Genomic DNA, 20,429 nt, shown 5'->3' with positions numbered 1-20,429 from the left:
AAGATCCACTGGCGTGCCCAGGGGCAGCTCTGGCTCCATGTGGCCGAGTGCTGTGGTGTCCCCAGTGCAGGCGCTCAGGGCACTCCAAGCCAGGACTGCTTTGCTGTCCCTCATCCAGGTAGACAAGCAAGCAGGGAACCCTGAGAACTGTCTGCCCGGGGTGGGGGTCGGGTCCCTTTAAGCACGGAGCTCAGTTATCCTCAGGCAGCAGCTCCACACACTAAGTCCTAACCTGATGCCCTGCCGGCACTGGTTCTGGCCAGCCTTAACTTCAGCTCAGGGTCCGCTCAGTGTGGACGCGCTATTTCGCAATAGCAAAATGCTATTTCGAAATAATTTGTGTGTATAGATGCATTATTCTGATTTAGGTTAATCTGAATGAACTATTTCTGCAATAGTTCTGTAGTGTAGACATACCCTGTGGGAGAAGGTGGCTGCAGCTCCTTCAGGAACTAAGAATGGTGGTAGAGCAGGCATTGGGGTGAGGGATAGCTCAGTGGTTTGAGCATTGGCCTGCTAAATTCAGGGTTGTGAGTTCAATCCTTGCAGAGGCCATTTGGGGCAAAAATCCATCAGGGATGGTACTTGGTCCAGTTGAGAAGTCAGAGGACTGGACTCAATGACCTTTCAAGGTCCCTTCCAGTTCTAGGAGATAGGCAATCTCCATTATTTAATTTTTTTTAAAAGGGGTAATTAGGCAAATTGGCTCACATTGTGACTCCTCAGAGCTACCACAGAGGTTTGCCTATTTCAGTTCTAACTGGAAACTCCTGGGATCAACAGAGCAAGAAAGGCCTGCTGACTTCTGTGTAACCCGAGCATAGGCCGTCTCTCTCAGGGGTAGAACCTCTGCTCTGAGGGGTCCCCAATCCTTAGGGAAGTCTTGGCAGGAGTTTGAGGCCCCAACAGACGGAGGACATGTTTGGAGATGAAGCCGGGAGGAGCTTGTGACCACCAGACATAGCCCTCCATGGTCTTTGAAGGACTCGACACCAACCCGGAGCCCTGATGATGTCGGGGGCGTTCTCTGCTCTGCCACTTAGCATGGGAGTATTACAGAACAGCCAGAGAGCCCCCAAAATGGAAGAGAGAGAGACACAGGTTTTCCACCCACGAGAAGAGATGGCTGAAGAGATGGAAACCCAGATGAGGTATCCCGTTTGGGCTGGAGGGGGAATATAGTTTGCAGTTGAACTATGACGACTGTACCCATAAAGGGTGTCTTTATTTTAGGTCAGAACTGGAGGTTGGCTAAATGACCATCCTTAAGACTTTCTACCTGACTGTGCATGTGAAGATTTGCCCATTAAGAGGATCAGCATTAATTGTTGCCTGCATCGGTCACACCTCATGCACATGGCTTCTACTGTGAATAGCGAACACTGGTTCTCTTTGCGTGTGGGCCGAAAGTTCTCCAAGGATTGGGCGACTGGGCTGCCCTCAAGGTTCTGTCCCAGGGACATACCATCTGACTGAAAATGGAGCCTCATGTGGCAGAAGACCAAGTCTGTGAGGTTAAGGGATGCACTGGAGTTATGCTGTAACTTGATGAGTTATCTGAAAGAATAAATAATATTGATAACACTGATTGGGGAAAATTCATCACTTCCTTCTCCCCCTAAATCTTTCAGCCACTAGATGTCTCTGTCTTGAGTTCCAGGCCGGGGGCCTGGTAAACAGTAGAGACCAAGCTGGAACTGGAGCTGTGGCTGGGAATGCCTGTTTGCAGTTTACCATGGGTGAAATTGACTTCACATTTAACTGACTATGTGTCACTTGGGAGCCTCGAGGACCTGAAAGTGGTAGTCACATGCAGCAGGCAGTATACGTCAGCATACATTGAGTGAGGAGGACTAGTTGCATCAGGATTGTTGTTTGTCTTGTCTGAACAGAAAACAGAGCCAGGACACTCCAGACTTCCGCACTACAAGTTCCCTTCTGAGGCAGACTCCAGGGAGGTAGTAAGAGGATTACAAATACAAGGAGTCATTCCGAACTCCAAATAGAGCATCTTTCGCACAAGATCGCAGTCCCTGCTCTTCCCGTCTGGAATACACAGGTCTCTTCCCCACCAGACTCCAATTGAGGAGAGACAGTAAGAGAGTACAAACATCAGCTGATCCTGGCTTCCAGGTAAGCAAAACCCCCACCCTGCCACTGCACTGATACAACACATACTCGCTAAGAAATGTAGGGAAATTAGCCATTTTTGCTCAGCTGCCTGTTGGAGTTTTTATCACACTCTAAAGTGAAGATATTTGAGGGGCAAATATTTTTTTTTCTTATGGTGGAGCCTGGAATGGAATTGTAGATGGCTTCCTTTCCTTTTTTATTTTAATTTGATTTCTTTTCGCCAGTAAGCAACATGCAATGCTGGCAAAAAGATTCACCTCTGAATGCCCTTTGTTTTAAGGCTTTTTATCGGAGTTCAGAAAAAAGGAGTTCGGGAAAAAAGACTTCTACCAAAGCAAACACCTTTGGAGTTCTGACTTGATGGATCTGAATTCTCTGCGTGCTTCCATAAAATATACAGCTGATAGAGTCGGGATGTCAGTAGGGGGGAATTGAACCTCTGATATTAGGGGTCAAAGCCTTGTCCGTCTACTGCATAAAATAACTGTTCTCAGAGAGTAGTTATTAATGGTTCACAGTCATGCTGGAAGGGCAGAACACGTGGGGTTCCGCAGGGGTCTGTTTCGGGACCGGGTCTGTTCAATATCGATTTGGCATAGAGAGGACGCTTATTCAGTTTTCAGATGATCCCAAGCTGGGAGGGGTTGCGAGGGCTTTGGAGGAAGGGTCATAATTCAAAATGATCTGGACAAACTGGAGAAATGGTCTGATGTAAATAGGATGAAGCTGAATAAGGACAAATGCAAAGTGCTCTATTTAGGAAGGAACAATCCATTTCACACACGAAGAATGGGATACGACTCTCTAGGAAGAAGTCTTGCAGAAAGGGATGTAGGGGTCAGAGTGGATCACAGAATACTAGGACTGGAAGGGAAGGGACCTTGAGAAGTCATTGATTCTAGTCCCCTGCCCTCATGGTAGGACCCAGTACTGTCTAGACCATCCCTGATAGATATTTACATAATCTACTGTTAAATATCTCCAGAAATGGAGATTCCACAACCACCCTGGGCAATTTATTCCAGTGTTTGACCACCCTGACAGGTAGGAACTTTTTCCTAATGTCCAACCTAAACCTCCCTCGCTGCAGTTTAAGCCCATTGCTTCTTGTTCTATCCTCAGAGGCTGGGAAGAACAAGTTTTCTCCTTCTTCCTTGTGACACCCTTTTAGATACCTGAAAACGGCTCTCATGTCCCCCCTTAATCTTCTCTTTTCCAAACTAAACAAGTCCAATTCTTTCAGTCTTCCTTCATAGGTCATGTTCTCTAGACCTTTAATCATTCTTGTTCCTCTTCTCTGGACCTTCTCCAATTTCTCCACATCCTTCTTGAAATGCGGTGCCCAGAAATGGACACAGTACTCCAACTGAGGCCTAACCGGCGCAGAGTAGAGCGGAAGAATGACTTCTCGTGTCTTGCTCACAACACACCTGTTAATGTATCCCAGCATCACATTTGCTTTTTTTGCAACAGCGTCCCACTGCTGACTCATATTCAACTTGTGGTCCACTATAACCCCCAGATTCTGTGCTCCTCTTCCTAGACAGTCTTTTCCCATTCTGTATGTGTGAAACTGACTGTTCCTTCCTAAGTGAAGCACTTTGAATTTGTCTTTATTAAACTTCATTCTGTTTACCTCAGACCATTTCTCCAGTTTGTCCAGATCATTTTGAATTATGACCCTTCCTCCAAAGTAGTAGCAACCCCTCCCAGCTTGGTATCATGTGCAAGCTTAATAAGCGTACTCTTTATGCCAATATCTAAATTGTTGATGAAGATATGGAAGAGAACCAGTCCCAAAACAGACCCCTGTGGCACCCCACTTGTTAGTCCTTTCCAGCAGGATTGTGAACCGTTAATAACTACTCTTTGAGTATGGTTATGCACCCACCTTATAGTAGCCCCATCTAAGTTGTATTTGCCTAGTTTATTGATAAGAATATCATGCGAGACCTATCAAACGCCTTACTAAAGTCTAGGTATACCATGTCCACCGCTTCTCCCTTATCCACAAGACTCCTTATCCTATCAAAGAAAGCTACCAGATTGGTCTGACATGATTTGTTCTTTACAAATCCAGGCTGGCTGTTCCCTATCACCTTATTATCTTCCAACTGTTTGCAAATGATTTCTTTAATTACTTGCTCCATTATCTTCCCAGAAGTTAAACTGACCGGTCTGTAGTTTCCTGGGTTGTTCTTATTTCCCTTTTTATAGATGGGCACTAGATTTGCCCTTTTCCAGTCTTCTGGAATCTCTCTTGTCTTCCATGATTTTCCAAAGATGCTAGCCAAAGATTCAGATACCTTCTCTATCAGCTCCTTGAGTATTCTAGGATGCATTTCATCCGGCCCTGGTGACTTTGCAGGCATCTAACTTTTCTAAGTGATTTTTAACTTGTTCTTTTTTTATTTTATCTTCTACTCCTACCCCCTTCTCACTACCATTCACTATGTCAGGCATTCCATCATCAGACTTCTCGGTGAAGACCGAAACAAAGAACTCATTAAGCATCTCTGCCATTTCCAAGTTTCCTGTTACTGTTTCCCTCTCCTCACTGAGCAATGGGCCAACCCTGTCTTTGGTCTGCCTCTTGCTTCTAATATATTTATAGAATATCTTCTTGTTTCCCTTTATTCCTGTAGGTTGTTGGAGCTCGTTTTGTGCCTTTGCCTTTCTAATCTTGCCCCTGCCTTCCTGTATTGTTTGCCTATATGATGATCCAGACAGTGCTGGGTCCTGCCATGAGGGCAGGAGACTGGACTCGATGATCTCTTGAGGGCCCGTCCAGTGCTAGAATACTATAATTCTATGAGCTAAAAGCCAGAGGCAGCTTAGATAAGGCTGTAGGATAGATTTCACTGTCCTTTCTTTAGTGGTCTCAGGGACTCGGTTGCATAACTACGCATCAAGAAATTACACCCTAAAAGAGACAAAAAAACACCCAGGAAATCACCACTTCTCTGTGTGGCTACTCCTGGCTCCGGACTTTCCCCGAGGAGCAGATGTTGGGTGTTGAGTTCTGAGGGGGTGGCCAGGAGCTGGATCAAGAGGCCACTGGACCATCACTGAGCCAGGGAGGAGCTGGATGGGCGCTGAGCTGAGGGCAGCCGGGAGATGAGGCTGGGGACCACCGGAGCCAAACCTGAAATTTGGAAAAAAACAGGAGGGGATTGACAAATGGTTTAATCGTCCATATCTGTACTTGGATCACTAGAGAAACAGGACCATCCAACCCCAGAGGGGGAAGGACCAAGGGCAGAAAGAGCAAGGTGCCTGCCCGTGGTGGGACTTGAACCCACAAAGCCAGGTTGAGGAGGCTTCTGCCTTCATCCATACCTGGGTTGCCTTCTTGCAGTCGGATACCCAGCACTTAGCCTTGAGGGTTGGCTTCAGAAGGTGGGAGGGTAACTCTGAGGCTATGTCTAGACTGCAGGTTTCTTTCGAAAGAGGCTCTTTCGAAAGCATCTTTCGAAAGAGCCTCTTTCAAAAGATCGCATCTAGACTGCAGGCGGATCTTTCGAAAGAGAAATCCGCTTTTTCGAAAGAGAGCACCCAGCGAGTCTGGATGCTCTCTTTCGAAGACGGCCTCTTTACATTGAAGAACGCCTTCTTTCGAAAGAGGAACTTTCGAAAGAAGGCATTCTTCCTCGTGAAACGAGGTTTACCGCCATCGAAAGAAAAGCCGCGTTCTTTCGAAATAATTTCGAAAGAACGCGGCTTGAGTCTGGACGCAGGGGAAGTTTTTTCAGGAAAAGGCTACTTTTCCCGAAAAAACCCCTGAGTCTGGACACGGCCTCAGTGGCAGAGAAGTTTACAAATATTGGTGGGATCCATTGATGGACACGTGAGCCCCGGTTTGACTTTGTTCTTCTGCTTCAACCGTGGCCCTTTTTCAATTGTTTCTAGGTCCCACCATGGCGGAACCAGCCTGGAGCAATCGATCGTCCATCTTGGAGATTGTCCTCCTGGGATTCGCGAAGGTCCCTGAACTAGAGGTCCTGCTCTTCCCATTGTTCCTTGTGGCCTACGTAGTGACCATGGCCGGCAACATCCTCATCATGGCGCTGGTGGTGGCCGATCAGCATCTCCACACCCCCATGTACTTCTTCCTGGGGAACCTGTCCTGCTTGGAGACCTGCTACAGCTCCGCCATCCTGCCCAGGTTGCTGGCCAGTCTTCTGACGGGGGACAGGACCATTTCTGTCCCTGGGTGTATCGTGCAATTTTATTTTTTCGCCTCCTTGGCCGCTACAGAATGTTGCCTCTTGTCCGCGATGTCGTATGACCGGTATTTAGCGGTGTGCCGACCCTTGCACTATGCAGCCCTGATGAATGGCAGGATTTGCCTCCAGCTGGCCGCCGGATCTTGGCTAAGCGGCTGCCTGGCAACTGTCATCATATCGTCCTTGATGTCCCAACTCGCTTTCTGCAGCCACAATGAAATCGACCATTTCTTCTGCGACTTCACCCCACTCATAAAACTGGCCTGTAGTGACACCACCCTGATTCTGGTCCTGGATTTTCTCCTGGCATCTCTTTGCACCCTCTTCCCATTTCTCTTAACCCTGTTGTCCTATGTTTATATCATCCTCACTATCTTGAGAATCCCCTCCACCAGCGGCCGGAAAAAGGCCTTCTCCATCTGCTCCTCCCACCTCATCGTGGTCACGATGTTCTATGGGACCATCATCATTGTCTACATGCTCCCAAAATCCAACACATTGCGGGACCTAAACAAAGTCTTCTCCGTCTTCTATTCGGTCCTGACGCCCCTGATCAACCCCCTTGTCTACAGCCTGAGAAACAAGGAGGTCAAGGAAGCCCTCAACAGGGTAGTCCATAAATGCGTGGCTTTCTCAAGAACTTAGAGGTGCCTCGCCGATTCTTTTTGGTCGAAAACAGACAGGGGTGGGGCAAGATGATTTACTGGGACCTTCAGGGGAAGATTGGATTAAGAAACACAACTCCAGCTATACTTCCGTATGTGTCTGGAGTTGACGTACCATAATTCGAGTTTTCTTGTGTCCTCCACAGAGGTCGGTCGACTAGAGAAAATGCCACCATCAACTTTCCTTACTCCTTATGAGGCTCTAGAGTACCAGTGCCGATGAGGGTGCCCGCTGAGTTTGATTTAGCAGGTCTTTGCTAGACTCGCTAAATCAAACTTCAGACGATCATCCGCAGCAGCATCAATCTTCCACATAGTGAAGACATAGCCTGAGTTATAGGCACTAGATCCATACGGTGAAATCTTGCCCCAATTGATGTTAATGATCAGTGGCACCCCCTATCCCTCAATGGCTGTGGGGCTGGATTTGACATTATTTCTTTTTCATCAAATGAAAGATCAGTTGCTAAAATGATGACACGTATCAGATTTCTGTGAGTCCCTCTCTTTTCAGCAGAGGTTTTTAAAGCCTTTTCCTATCCCCCCATGGAGAATATTCTTTTTGAAACTGATTTTAGTGCCTAAAACTATATATTTTTATTATTTTTCCCAATGTTTTCATGACACTCCAAAATTCAAGTGTATGTGTTTTCCAGTTTGGACTTTGTACTTTAGTCAGTTGTTTTTTTGTTTGCTTGCTTGTGGGTTTTCTTATTTGTTTGTTTGTGGGGGTTTTGTTTGTTTTTTGTTTTGTTTCATTTTTGCTTCCCTCGACCACTCTTTTACCCTAATTTTCAGTGGTAACATGAAAAAAAAGGGCTTTAAAAGTTGAGGAAGCTGGAGGGAGTAAGAGGAGAACAGGATGGAAAAATAAACCGACCACCGTGACAAAACACGAAATGTTAACAAAAAAATCAAATACACGAAAAATCCATTCTTTCTGAATTCTGAAAAATGAAAGACATTTCAAAATGTTCTTTACCATTTTTCAAACACTTTGTTTTAAGCCTTAAATTTCCAGTCTAATTTTGTTCTCTTTTTCTTAGAGTAGTTGCTAAATTCTGATGAGTCACCATCATAGAGAAAACTGAGACATTCTGACAACGTTTCAAGCCAAAGCGATATAAAAGGATCTATAAAAGCAAAGAATAATTTCTGGGCATTTTACCTGTCATATTTTCTCAGTGTTAGCAGTTTCTTAATGTTAAATAAAAGTAATGAACACAACAGGCTGCATTTTCATTAACCATGGACCTACAAATTTTATACAGTTTGGCTAAGAACATTTTTTAAGTATGTCCCAAGCGGTTTCCATCAGCTGCTGGGAAAAGTGGGAAAACTTCCTTTATTAGAACACCTAGGAACTTAGGTGTACTCTAGGAACATCTATGATAATTTTCTTAAAAAAAAATTGTTGTCACATCCAAAAATAAAAAACAACCTTCCCCTCCAAAAAAACCCCCAAAGAAGTAACAAAAACAAAGAAGAGGTTGTGACACACCTGTGAGTTGTCCACAGAACACCACTGTTCTGCGGAACGTAGTTTAAGAAACACTGGTTTCATCCCTGATAGATGTCGTGGAATCCTGGAACACTAGAATGGGAAAGGACCTCGAGAGGCCACCGAGTCCTGTTCCCTGCCTTCACAGCAGGACCAAGCACCAGCTACACCATCTCTGATAGATATCTTGGAATTGTAGAACACTAGATGCACTTTGAACATAGCAGCTAGCACAGGGGCTGAAGGTGTGGGGCCCAAGATTACCACGTTTCTCGCCTGCCCGAACGCTGAGGGTAAGTCAGCACTCCCTCCGGGCCGGTATAAGGAATTCCTGACCTGTTCTTGGCCTAGTCCAACACCTGGGTGCCAAGCATGGCAATCAGTTTCCCGTTGGCCCATGATGTTGATCGTAAGTATCGTTCCTTGAAGGAGAGCGTTGGAGTGAAACCTACCGCGTGAGGAGAAGCGTTGCGGTCCCCAGCATCTTTGTTTTCAATGCCTGGCACAGAAAATCCATAAAGGTACATTCTTCAGTCAGTGGAGAGCATATGGAAAACATCTGAACCATGTTTGTTGGAATTTAAACTATTTAATGGCTGTCTCAGTCTTCGGCCAATTAACATAAGAACGTCAGAACGGCCAAACTGGGTCAGTCCAAAGGTCCATCCAACCCAACATCCTGTCTGCCGACAGTGGCCAAAACCAGGTGCCCCATAGGGAGAGATCACAACAGGGAAACCTCATCTGATCTCTCCCATCACCCACGTCCAAAGAAATAGAGACTAGGGACACCATCCCTTCCCATCCTTGCTAACAGCCGTCGATGGAACTAACTTCCAGGAATCTAACTAGCTCTTTTTGGTACCCTCTTAGGGTATGTCTAGACTACAGGGTTTTGTTGACAAAAGTCCACTTTTGTAGACAAAACTATACCTGCGTCTACACTGCCACTTTGTTCTGTCAACATAACGTTGAGGTGGGAGGAGCAGGTGGAGAAGGCCTGTTGGCGTGCCTTGGCCAAGGGCATGCGCATGATGGTGATGAGGATGGAGATGTAGGACACGGATATCATCGCTAAGGTGCCGAAGAGGGTGAAGACAGCAAGGGGGTATAGTCACAGAAGAAGTGGTTGATTATGTTGGATTTGCAGAACGAGACTCGGCTGATCAGGACGATAGGTCCATGAAACATCAGTGTTGCGCGGAACGTAGTTTAAGAAACACTGGTCTAGATTATCCCTGATAGATGTCATGGAATCCTAGAACGCTAGCACGGGAAGGGACCTCGAGAGGTCACCGAGTCCAGTCCTCTGCCCTCTCGGCAGGACCCAGCACCATCCTGGACTTTAGAGAGAAACTCTAAAGAAGGGGCATGTGAAACAAATCACCAACTGGATGCACATTGAACATGGCAGCTTGTTTGAGATCCTCGCTTTGGGCAAGGCAGGACTCTCCAGGGGTACGTCTACACTACAGCACTAATTCGAACTAACTTAGTTAATTTGAACTAAGGTAATTTGAATTAGTGCATCTAGACCTAAAAACTAATTTGAATTTGCTAATTCGAACTAGCATGTCCACATTGAGTGGACCCTGAACCGAAGTTAAGGCTGGCCGGAACCAGGACTTAGCGTATGGAGCTGCTGCCTTAGGCTAGCCGAGGGCTGTGCTTCAAAGGACCTGACCCCCACCCCGGAGAGACAGTTCTCAGGGTTCCCCGCTTGCTTGTCTACCTCGATGAGGGACAGCAAAGCAGTCCTGTCTTGGAGTGCCCTGAGTGCCCTCATTCGGCACATCACAGCACTTGGCCATCAGCCCGGCTGCACTTGCCACAGGCTGCCATCCGGGGGTGTCAATAGGGGGCTGTCAGGATCCAGGAGGCCCTGCAGAAGAGCTTCCACCCCAAGGAGCCTGCAGAGCCACCCCAGTCCTCCCCATCGGGGGCTCGTGCCCCACTTACCCCTCCCTAGCCCCCCTTCCTAAGATTTTTTTTTTCCTCAGAGAGGTCGCTGTGTTAGTCTGGATCAGCAAAAGTGACAAGGAGTCCTGTGGCACCTTATAGACTAACAGATGTATTGGAGCATAAGCTTTCGTGGGCAAAGACCCACTTCGTCAGATGCATGTCAGACAGTGTCTGAGTTTTGTGTAATCTAGACAAGGAAAGCAACTGCATAGCTTCTTACTAACTTGCTTCTCTAAGCCTCTTAAGAGCAGGAATAGAATTGTAGAATCCCAGGGCTGGTAGAGACCTCAAGAATCATCAAGTCCAGCCCCCTGCCCAAGGCAGGACCAATCCCAACTAAATCAACCCAGCCAGGGCTTTGTCAAGCCGAGACTTAAAAACCTCTAGGGATGGAGATTCCACCCCCTCCATAGAGAACCCATCCCAGTGCTTCCCCACCCGCCTAGGGAAATTATTTTTTCTAATCTCCAACTTAGACCTCCTCTACTGCAACGTGAGCCCATTGCTCCTCGTTCTGCCATCTGCCCCCACCGAGAACATCCTCTCTCCAGCCTCTTGGGAACTCCCCTTCAGGAAGTTGAAGGCTGCTCTCAAATCCCCCCTCGCTCTTCTCTTCTGCAGACTAACCATACCCAACTCCCTCAGCCTCTCCTCGTAGGTCATGTGCTCCAGCACTCAAGACATTTTGATCGCCCTCCGCTGGACCCTCTCCAATGCGTCCACCTCCTTTCTGTAGTGGGGGGCCCAGAACTGGACACAGGACTCCCGACGTGGCCTCCCCAGTGCCGAATAAAGAAGGAATCACGCCGATAATCTTACCTACTGTTTACATCTCCTTACAGAATCACGTCATTAAGAAGTCATCCAAAGGCCAAGTGAGCTTTTCAAAGGTAGCGCGAAGTATCCACAATTGTCTCTATTCAGGAAACATTCCTAGCGCTTGCCAATCACCCAGGCAAGACTGTTACCGCTCTGAAGTAGCTTAAAGAAAAGGCTTTCCCAGCCAGAGTGGCTGAACCGGTTTTTTTCAGGGTCCGTAGATTTGCTTGAGAATTTACTTTCACATTTACCCAGGGATAAGCCGGTTCAGCTTTGCCGGAGAGGTGCCTTTGCCTCCGGCCCAGTGGGCGGCCACTCTGCCCTACTACACACCCACGACGTAAAAGAGTTCAAGTCAATACGTCTATAATCCGGCCCTGCTCCGGACAGGTCGGAGGCAGACAGTCCAGGATTTCAAACACTTCCAGCACAGGAGGGCTTGTTCCTAGATCAGGCCAGGCCGGCAAACCACCCACAGGGCTAGTAGTTCGTCAGTTCCACAAGAGCCCAAGCCCAGTTCAGGCGGGGCAACAGACAAACAGTTTCAAAGCCCCAGCCTTGCTTTCGGCGATGTAATAACCCCTGAGGCCTTACATCCACCTGGGCCAATGTCCTTGATTATAAAGGCCCGGGCCCTGGCTCGGAGTGGGGCAGCACACGACAGTTTGGTAGTTTGAAAGTCCTTGCCTTGCTTCAGGTTGGGTCACCACTCCTAGGGTATGTCTACACGACAGTGTTCATTCGAATTAACGTAATTCGAAATAGGTAATTCGAGTTAAGATCATTCAAAATAACGCATCTAGACAAAAAAACTATTTCGAAATAGCGCGTCCACACTGAGTGGACCCTGAACCGAGGTTAAGGCTGGCCGGAACCAGTGCCGGCAGGGCATCAGGTTAGGACTAAGTGTGTGGGGCTGCTGCCTGAGGCTAACTGAGCTCAGTGCTTAAAGGGACCCGACCCCCACCCTGGACAGACAGTACTCAGGGTTCCCCACTTGCTTGTCTACCTTGATCAGGGACAGCAAAGCAGTCTGGTCTTGGAGTGCCCTGAGTGCCTCCACAGGTTGGCTGTGGGTCGTGTCAAGAAATACGATCTTTTTGTGTTTTTAACATGCTACCTATTGATTTTACTTGATGCCTTCTAGCAGGTCATCTGAAGAAGTAAGAGGTGACCACGAAAACTCATGATACCATCTACATGTTTTGTTAGTCTTTCAGGTGTTACCAGACCTTGTGTTGTTTTTAAGTTTCTCCTGTACAGACTAAGGGTATGTCAACACTGCAAAGTAAATTCGAAATAATAGCCGTTATTTCGAATTAACTTTAATAGTGTCTATACATACACGTATAGTACAGGAGAAACTTAAAAACAACACAAGGACTCGTAGCATTTTAAGGAGTAATACAACATGTAATTTGAATTTGGTAAACCTCATTCTACGAGGAGCAATGCCAAATTGGAAATAGCGCTTTCAAATTAAGGGCTGTGTAGATACTTAATTCGAAATAGGGGGTCTCCAGCCCTTCCCAGGGAGCCCTGGTGGCCACTCTGGGCACAACCAGGAAAACTTACTCTCCTCTCCCCCAGCCCGAGACATTAAAGGGGAAGACACTGGCCACAGTGCCTGTGCCAGCTCCAAGCCTGCCAGCCCAGAGCCAGCAGTGGTCACCGGGGCCCCTGACCCAGTGGCCCCAAAACAGGAGCCAGCAAACCACTGGCAGCCAGCCCTCCACCGCTCCCCAGGAGCAGTCTGCCAGCTCCCAGGAGCCTGCCAGGGGCTGAAGAAGGCAGGCGCCTTCCTGGTCCAGGGTGGAGATCATGGACCTTATTCAGGTTTGGGGGGGATGCCCCCAACGTCCATGATCTCCGCACTAGATGGAGGAATGCAGCCGTCTATGGCAGGATAGCTGCCAGCCTGGCCACCAAAGCCACATGCGAACCCAGGAGCAGGTTTGCATGAAAATCAAGGTGGTCCGGCGAGACCCCAACCCTGAGCCCAGAGCTTCTCCTCCCCCTTCTTCCCCTGGCTTCCCCCTTCCAGCTCCCTCCTCCCAGGTTTCCCCCTCCCCTCTCCCACCCTCTCTCTTCCCCCTCCCACCTCCTTTTCCCAGTCTCCCCAGAGGTCCCCCCCCCCAGTTTTGTTCAATAAACCCAGTTTCTATTTTTGAACATACGTGTCTTTTATTTGACATCAGGAAGGGGGGCTAGAGAGGGGTAAGTGGAAGGATGTGAGGGAGGAATGGGGCACGAGCCCTCAGTGGGGAGGACCGGGGAGGCTGTGAGGGCTCCTTGGGGTGGACAAATGACTTGTTCCCTTGAGGCGAAAGAGTGGAGGCCCCTTCAGACAAATGATTGGAAGCCCCTTGAGGTGGAGGACTGCAGGCCCCTTGAAATGATGGAATGGAGGGCCCTTAGAAAAGGACGGCAGTCACCTTGAGCGGAAGGAGTGGAGGGAGCTGAAGGTGAAGTACTGGAGACCCCTTGTGACGAAGGACTGGAGGCTCCTTGAGGCGAAGGGCTGGAGGCATCTTAAGGTGATCTACCGGAGGTCCCTTAATTTATCAAGGTCACCGTTTCCATGTGTTCTGAGTCTTGGTCATTCCAAATTTGGATTTCGGAGTGGGTAGATGAGTGTTCACCATCTGAGCATCTGGCTCTGCCATCTGAGTGTTCACCATTAGAGCTTCCAACTCTGCCATCTGAGTGTTCACCATTAGAGCTTCCAACTCTGCCATCTGAGTGTTCACCATTAGAGCTTCCAACTCTGCCATCTGAGTGTTCACCATTAGAGCTTCCAACTCTGCCATCTGAGTGTTCACCATTTGAGCTTTCAACTCTGCCATCTGAGTGTTCACCATTAGAGCTTCCAACTCTGCCATCTGAGTGTTCACCATTAGAGCTTCCAGCTCTGCCATCTGAGTGTTCACCATTAGAGCTTCCAACTCTGCCATCTGTGTGTTCACCATTAGAGCTTCCAACTCTGCCATCTGAGTGTTCACCATTAGAGCTTCCAACTCTGCCATCTGAGTGTTCACCATTAGAGCTTCCAACTCTGCCATCTGAGTGTTCACCATTTGAGCTTTCAGCTCTGCCATCTGAGCGTTCAGATCTGGCAGCTAGGGCTTGGGCTTCCCGTACAGCTGTAAAACCATTTTCTATCTCAGCAGATATCTCCTCATCGGTAAGACCTCTCAGAAATGATTCCGGTGAAGCCGTGTAGCGGTCGCATAGGTGTTTCTCAATGAATTTCCCTATCATCTCATTCTGCTGTTTTTTTATATACTTTGCCGTCTTATCCTTGAGCATCTTCCTGCTTTGCTCAACACCTATGGAGATCGGTTTTGTGTTTCTCTTCTTATCAATACACCACCATAAACACCCACCACTGGCTGTGATCAATAGGAGCCCGAGCCCCGCAAGCTGAGGGGATAAAATCAAGACGTTAAAATTTGTACATCGCATTCGACTTTTTCTCTTTTCCACTCAGCGTTTCTATTTTGCACCATCCAGTCACTCCCCCACACTGAGTTCTCTCCCCTCAGCCCCCCCACTCCCTGCCCTCACTCCAGCACCCTCTTCCTTGAGAACCCCCATCCCGCTCATCCCCCTGAGGTTACTGCTTCACTCCCACCCTCTGCCCTAAGCTCCCAACCCACAACCACTTTGCTGATCTTTAAGGTTCACTCTCCCCCACACAATAGGGGCATCAAGGGGGGGAATCAGCTAGTCGACTAGACTTTATCATCCTTAACCTGCTCTTCAATATCTCCAGAGAAGGAGGTTCCACAACCCCCCTCAGCAACTCGTTCCAGTGTTTCACCATCCGGACAGGTAGGAAGTTTTTCCTAATGTCCAACCTCAACCTCCCTTGCTGCAGTTTAAGCCCATTGCTTCTTGCCCTGTCCTCAGAGGCCAAGGAGAACCATTTTTCTCCCTCCTCCTTTTAACACCCTTTTAGATACTTGAAAACTGCTACCATGTCCCCTGTCTGTCTTCTCTTTTCTAAACTAAAGCCCAGTTCTTTCAGTCTTCCCTCCTCGCTCATGCTCTCTAGACCTTGCATCATTCTTGTGGCTCTTCTCTGGACCCTCTCCAATTTCTCCACACCTTTCCTGAAATGCAGTGCCCAGAACTGGACACAATCCTCCAGCTGAGCCCTAATCCACTCTCAGAGTACAAATGGGCAGGAGGAAAGCAAAGTTAGTTCCTCTCTCGGGGCAGGTGAATCTTACCTGGGACCTATGATAAGCAGGACTCACTGGCTGTGGGTTATCTGCTGTGCAGTTCACCTGGGGGGATTTGGACAGACAGTCAAAGTATTTCCCGTCCAGAAGAATGATCAGGAGCCACAACACAGCAGGTATTAAAGCCTTTATAAAAATGCCCCCACATCTGCAACAGCTGTTGTGTTCAGAGCAAGAGACGTCATTGCATGTTGAAAGAAGATATACACATGCTGGCTGGAGAATCAAGCCTAACAGAAACAAGACAACGGGTGGTATGATGATAAAGCAGAGGCTGTAAGGACGTCTCAACGTCTCTTCTTCTGGGCATTTGAAATTCGGATCCATTGACTGTTCCACTGCCACCAAAATGAGGGAGTACACTGACATCGATACGACAATGAAGTACTTACTCCACAGTTGCAAGAACTTCCTACCGATATCCATGTTAATCCGGGATGAGACTGGCGCTCGCTCACTGCTCACTGTCAGCTCTCTAGTCTAACTGTGGTCAGACCAATGAATCGTTCTTGCCTATGAGTGAGAAGGAAAGTGAAACTCAGAGCTTTCCACTGTGACCTGTAAACAGCTCTGCCACTCTGTTAGCACCTTAAAAGGCCTGATTGTGCATGGATGTGTGCACAAACCTCCAATTCGCAAAGCTATCAGGTTTCAAGTCGTTCAACCAGTGGGTCAGAAATCTGATCCTAGTTCTTCACAGCACTTGGTTCCTAACTTGACAGGGAAATCATTTTCTCTGCCATAAAAAGATTATTCTTTTACAGGTGTCGAATACACACCCCTAAAGGTAGACTGTCTGGCTGGTGGTCAATTTCAAGTGGGGTGCCCCAAGGATCCGTTCTAGGGATGGTTTTGTTCAACGTCTTTATGAATGACCTGGAAGAGGGGATGGGTTGCATCCTCAGCAAGTTTGCAGATGACAGTAAGCTAGGGGGAGAGATAGATACTCTGGAGGGCAGGGATAGAGTCCAGAGTGACATAGAACAACTGGAGGATTGGGCCAAAAAGAAATCTGATGAGGTTCAACAAGGAGAAATCCAGAGTCCTGCACTCAGGATGGAAGAATCCCAAGCATTGGTACAGGCTGAGGACTGACTGGTGCAAGTAGCAGTTCTGCAGAACAGGACCTGAGGATCACAGTGGATGAGAAGCTGGTTATGAGCCAATAGTGCGCCCTTGGAGCCAAGATCTCTAATGGCATATTAGGGTGCATGAGGAGGAGCATTGCCGACAGATCCACAAAAGTGATTATTCCTCCTTATCCGGCTCTGGTGAGGCCACATCTGGAGTATTGTGTCCAGTTCTGGGGCCCCCACTATAGAAAGGATGTGGACACATTGGAGAGGGTCCAGCAGAGGGCAACCAATATGATTCGGTGGATGGAGCGCATGACCTATAAGAAGAGGTGGAGGAATTTGGATTTGTTTAGTCTGCAGAAGGGCAGATTAAGGGGGGATTTGAGAGCAGCCTTCATCTCCTGAAGGGGGCTCCAAAGAGGCTGGAGAGAGGCTGTTCTCAGGGGTGGCAGATTGCAGAACGAGGAGCAATGGTCTCATGTTGCAGTGGGGGAGGTCTAGATTGGATATAGGGAAAATAATTTGCCTAGGCAGGTGAGGAAGCACTGGGATGTGTTCCCTAGAATCTCAATCCGTAGAGGTTTTTAAGTCTTGTCTTGACAAAGACCTGGCTGGGAAAATTAAATTGGGGTTTGTCCTGCTTTGGGCAGGGGACTGGACTTGATGCCTACTGAGGTCTCTTCCTCCTAGGACTGAATGATTCTAGGAGGGTTCTGAATCTTACATTAAATTAATCAAAATGTTAATCTGTCTGGGTACGTCTACACTACAGCGCTAATACAAACTAACGCGTCTAGAACTAAAAACTAGTTCGAATTAGCGTTTTGCTAATTCGAACTAGCAAGTCCACATTGAGTGGACCCTGAACAGGGCTTAAGGCTGGCCGGAAGCAGTGCCGGCAGGGCATCAGAGGAGGACTTAGAGCGTGGAGATGCTGTCTCAGGCTAGCCGAGGGCTGCGCTTAAAGGGTCCCGACCCCCACCCCGGACAGACAGTTCTCAGAGATGCCCCGCTTGCAAAGCAGTCCTGGCTTGGAGTGCCCGGAGTACCCACACTGGGCACATCACAGCACTCGGCCATCAGCCCGGCTGCACTTGCCGCAGGCTGCCATCTGGGGAGAGGGGGCAATTGGGGGGCTGCAGGAGAGCTTCCACCCCCAGAAGCCCGCAGAGCCAGCCCAGTCCTCCCCATCGGGGGCTCGTACCCCATTCCTCCCTCACTTCCTTCCACTTACCCTTCCCTAGCCCCCCTTCTTATTGATGTACAAAATAAAGATAACATTTCTTCCAACATTGACTCTGTCTTTATTGAACAAAACTGGGGGAGACTGGGAAAAGGAGGTGGGAGAGGGGAAGAGAAAGGCTGGGAGAGGGGAGGGCAACTAACATGATCAGGGGTTGGGAACAGGTCCCAGATGAAGAGAGGCTACAGAGACTGGGACTGTTCAGCTTAGAAAAGAGGAGATGGAGCGGGGACAGGATAGAGGTCTCTAAAAGCAGGGGTTGGGTGGAGAGGGTGCATTCAGAAAAGTTCTTCCTGAGTTCCCATAAAGAAGGACTAGAGGACACCAAAGGAAAGGAATGGGTAGCAGGCTTGAAACTAGTAAGAGAAAGTTGTTGTTGTTCTTGACAAAGCAAATAGTTAACCTGCGGAACTCCTTGCTGCAGGAGGCTGTGAAGGCTACAACTAGAACAGAGTTTCAAGGGAAGTGAGATCAAGTCATGGAGGTTGGGTCCATGGAGTAGTCTTAGCCAGGGGGTAGGAGTGGTGTCCCTGCCCAAAGTTTGTGGAAGGCTGGAGAGGGATGGCACGAGACAAATGGCTTGGTCACTGTCTTCGGTCCATCCCCTCCAGGGTCCGTAGGGTTGGCCGCTGTCGGCAGACAGGCTACTGGGCTAGATGGACCTTTGGTCTGACCCAGGACAGCCATTGTAAGCTCAGGGCTCAGGGTCGGGGGTCTCAGTGGACCCCCTTGATTTTCATGCACACCTGCTCCTGGGTGGCCAGGCTGGCAGCTCTCCTGCCCTAGACGGCCACCTTCCTGTGCCTAGTGCGGAGATCGTGGACGAGGTCCATGATGACCGCACTAGCCCAGGAAGGTGCCCGCCTCTTGCGGTCCAGGGCAAGCTCCAGGGAGCCCCCAGCCTGGTCCCGGGAAGAGGGGGTGGGCTGGGGGACATCGGGTGGGAGGCTCGAGCCGTGCCAGGTGCAGGGTCTGCTGGCTGGGTGCTGGCAGGCTTGTACCTGGCACGGGCACCGTAGCCAGCCCGTGCCCCTTTAAGGGGTCCGGGGCTGGGAGGGGGGCATAGAGTTTCCCTGGTGTTGGCCAGAGTGGCCACCAGGGAAACCTGGGGAGGGCTAGCCTCCCACTAGTTCGAATTAAGGGGCTACACACCCCTTAATTCGAACTAGCTAGTTTGAACTAGGCTTAATCCTCGTAAAATGAGGTTTACTTAGTTCGAACTAAGCGCTCCGTTAGTTCGAATTAAGTTCGAACTAACGGAGCGCTAGTGTAGCCCCTAGGAAAGTTAGTTCGAACTAACTTTGCAGTGTAGACATACCCTCTGAAATGATAAAGGATAATGTTGGTGAAAAATGCATTGTGGATGAGTGGTAAAGTGAAGACAGCAGTAAATATGCAACAACTGAAAAAGGGAGAAGTAGAGCACATCCAATATAAATTAAAATATTTGATGGTTAGAAAGTTGATAAGGGAAGCTAAAGACAGTAGTTGGAAATAACGCAGATCACAATTCTGCAAGGAAAGGGACTTTTGAAAGTATATTTCGAGCAAAAGAAATTACTAGAGTGGAGACTTTTGCAATTGTCAATGCTGGTGCAGGAAAAGACATTGTGCAGGAAAAGTGTTGAATAATTCTTTTCTGGGAAAGAAGTAGGGTGGTGGGTTTTTTTAGGCTGCTCAATTTCTTTCCAGTCCTTAAGGAACTAAGAAGGATGTGAAACATCTATTAGTGATAACTATTTTTAAAGCAGCAGGTTTGTATAACTTGTAGCCAAGAGTCCTAAAAGAGGTGACTGAGGAGGGGCTTGGCCCAGCTATGTTAATTTTGAATAACTCTGGGAATCAGAGGGAAATTGCAGAAGATTAGACAAAATCTAATCTAGTCAGCCTTCCGAAGTGCCAAGTGAGATGGCCAACATAAACAGGCTGCTTTGACTAATATCAAACACCTGGCCAAACATTGGAAAATATGCCACAGAATAGAATAATAGAATCACAGACCACTAGAACTGGAAGGGTCCTCGAGAGGTCATCGAGTACAGTCCCCTGCCCTCATGGTAGGACCAAGCACCAGCTAGACCATCCCTGATAGATGTCATGGAATTGTAGAACACTAGATTGGGAAAGGACCTCGAGAGGTCACCGAGTCCAGTCTCTACCCTCTCGGCAGGACCCAGCACCATCCTGGACTTTAGAGAGAAACTCAAAAGCAGGGGCATGTGAAACAAATCACCAACTAGATGCACTTTGAACATGGCAGCTGGCGCGGGACCCTGACGGTGCGGGGCCCAAGACAACCACTTTTCTCGCCTGCCCGAAGGCCGAGGGTAAGTTAGCACTCCCTCCGGGCCGGTATAAGCAATTCCCGACCTGGGCTGGAGTTTCCTGTTGGCCCATGATTTTGCTCATAAGTGTCGTTCCTTGAAGAAGAGCGTTCGAAAGAAACCTACCGCGCGAGGAGAAGCGTTGTGGTTCCCAGCGTCTTTGTTTTCAATGCCTGGCGCAGAAAACCCATAAAGGTACATTCTTCAGTCAATAGAGAGCACATGGAAAACAT

General features: G+C 48.4%; 1 pseudogene; it reads left to right on the top strand.

Annotated features, from left to right (window-relative positions):
- Window positions 1-6,050: 6,050 nt before the first annotated feature.
- On the top strand, window positions 6,051-6,979 carry LOC102458215 (olfactory receptor 6N1-like; annotated as a pseudogene).
- Window positions 6,980-20,429: the final 13,450 nt, after the last annotated feature.

Source organism: Pelodiscus sinensis, chromosome 30, assembly GCF_052426305.1.
Source record: "Pelodiscus sinensis isolate ZL-2025 chromosome 30, ASM5242630v1, whole genome shotgun sequence".
Lineage (NCBI taxonomy): Eukaryota > Metazoa > Chordata > Testudines > Trionychidae > Pelodiscus > Pelodiscus sinensis.
Note: the sequence above shows the minus strand (reverse complement) of the source record. Positions and strands in the feature narration are given on the sequence as shown.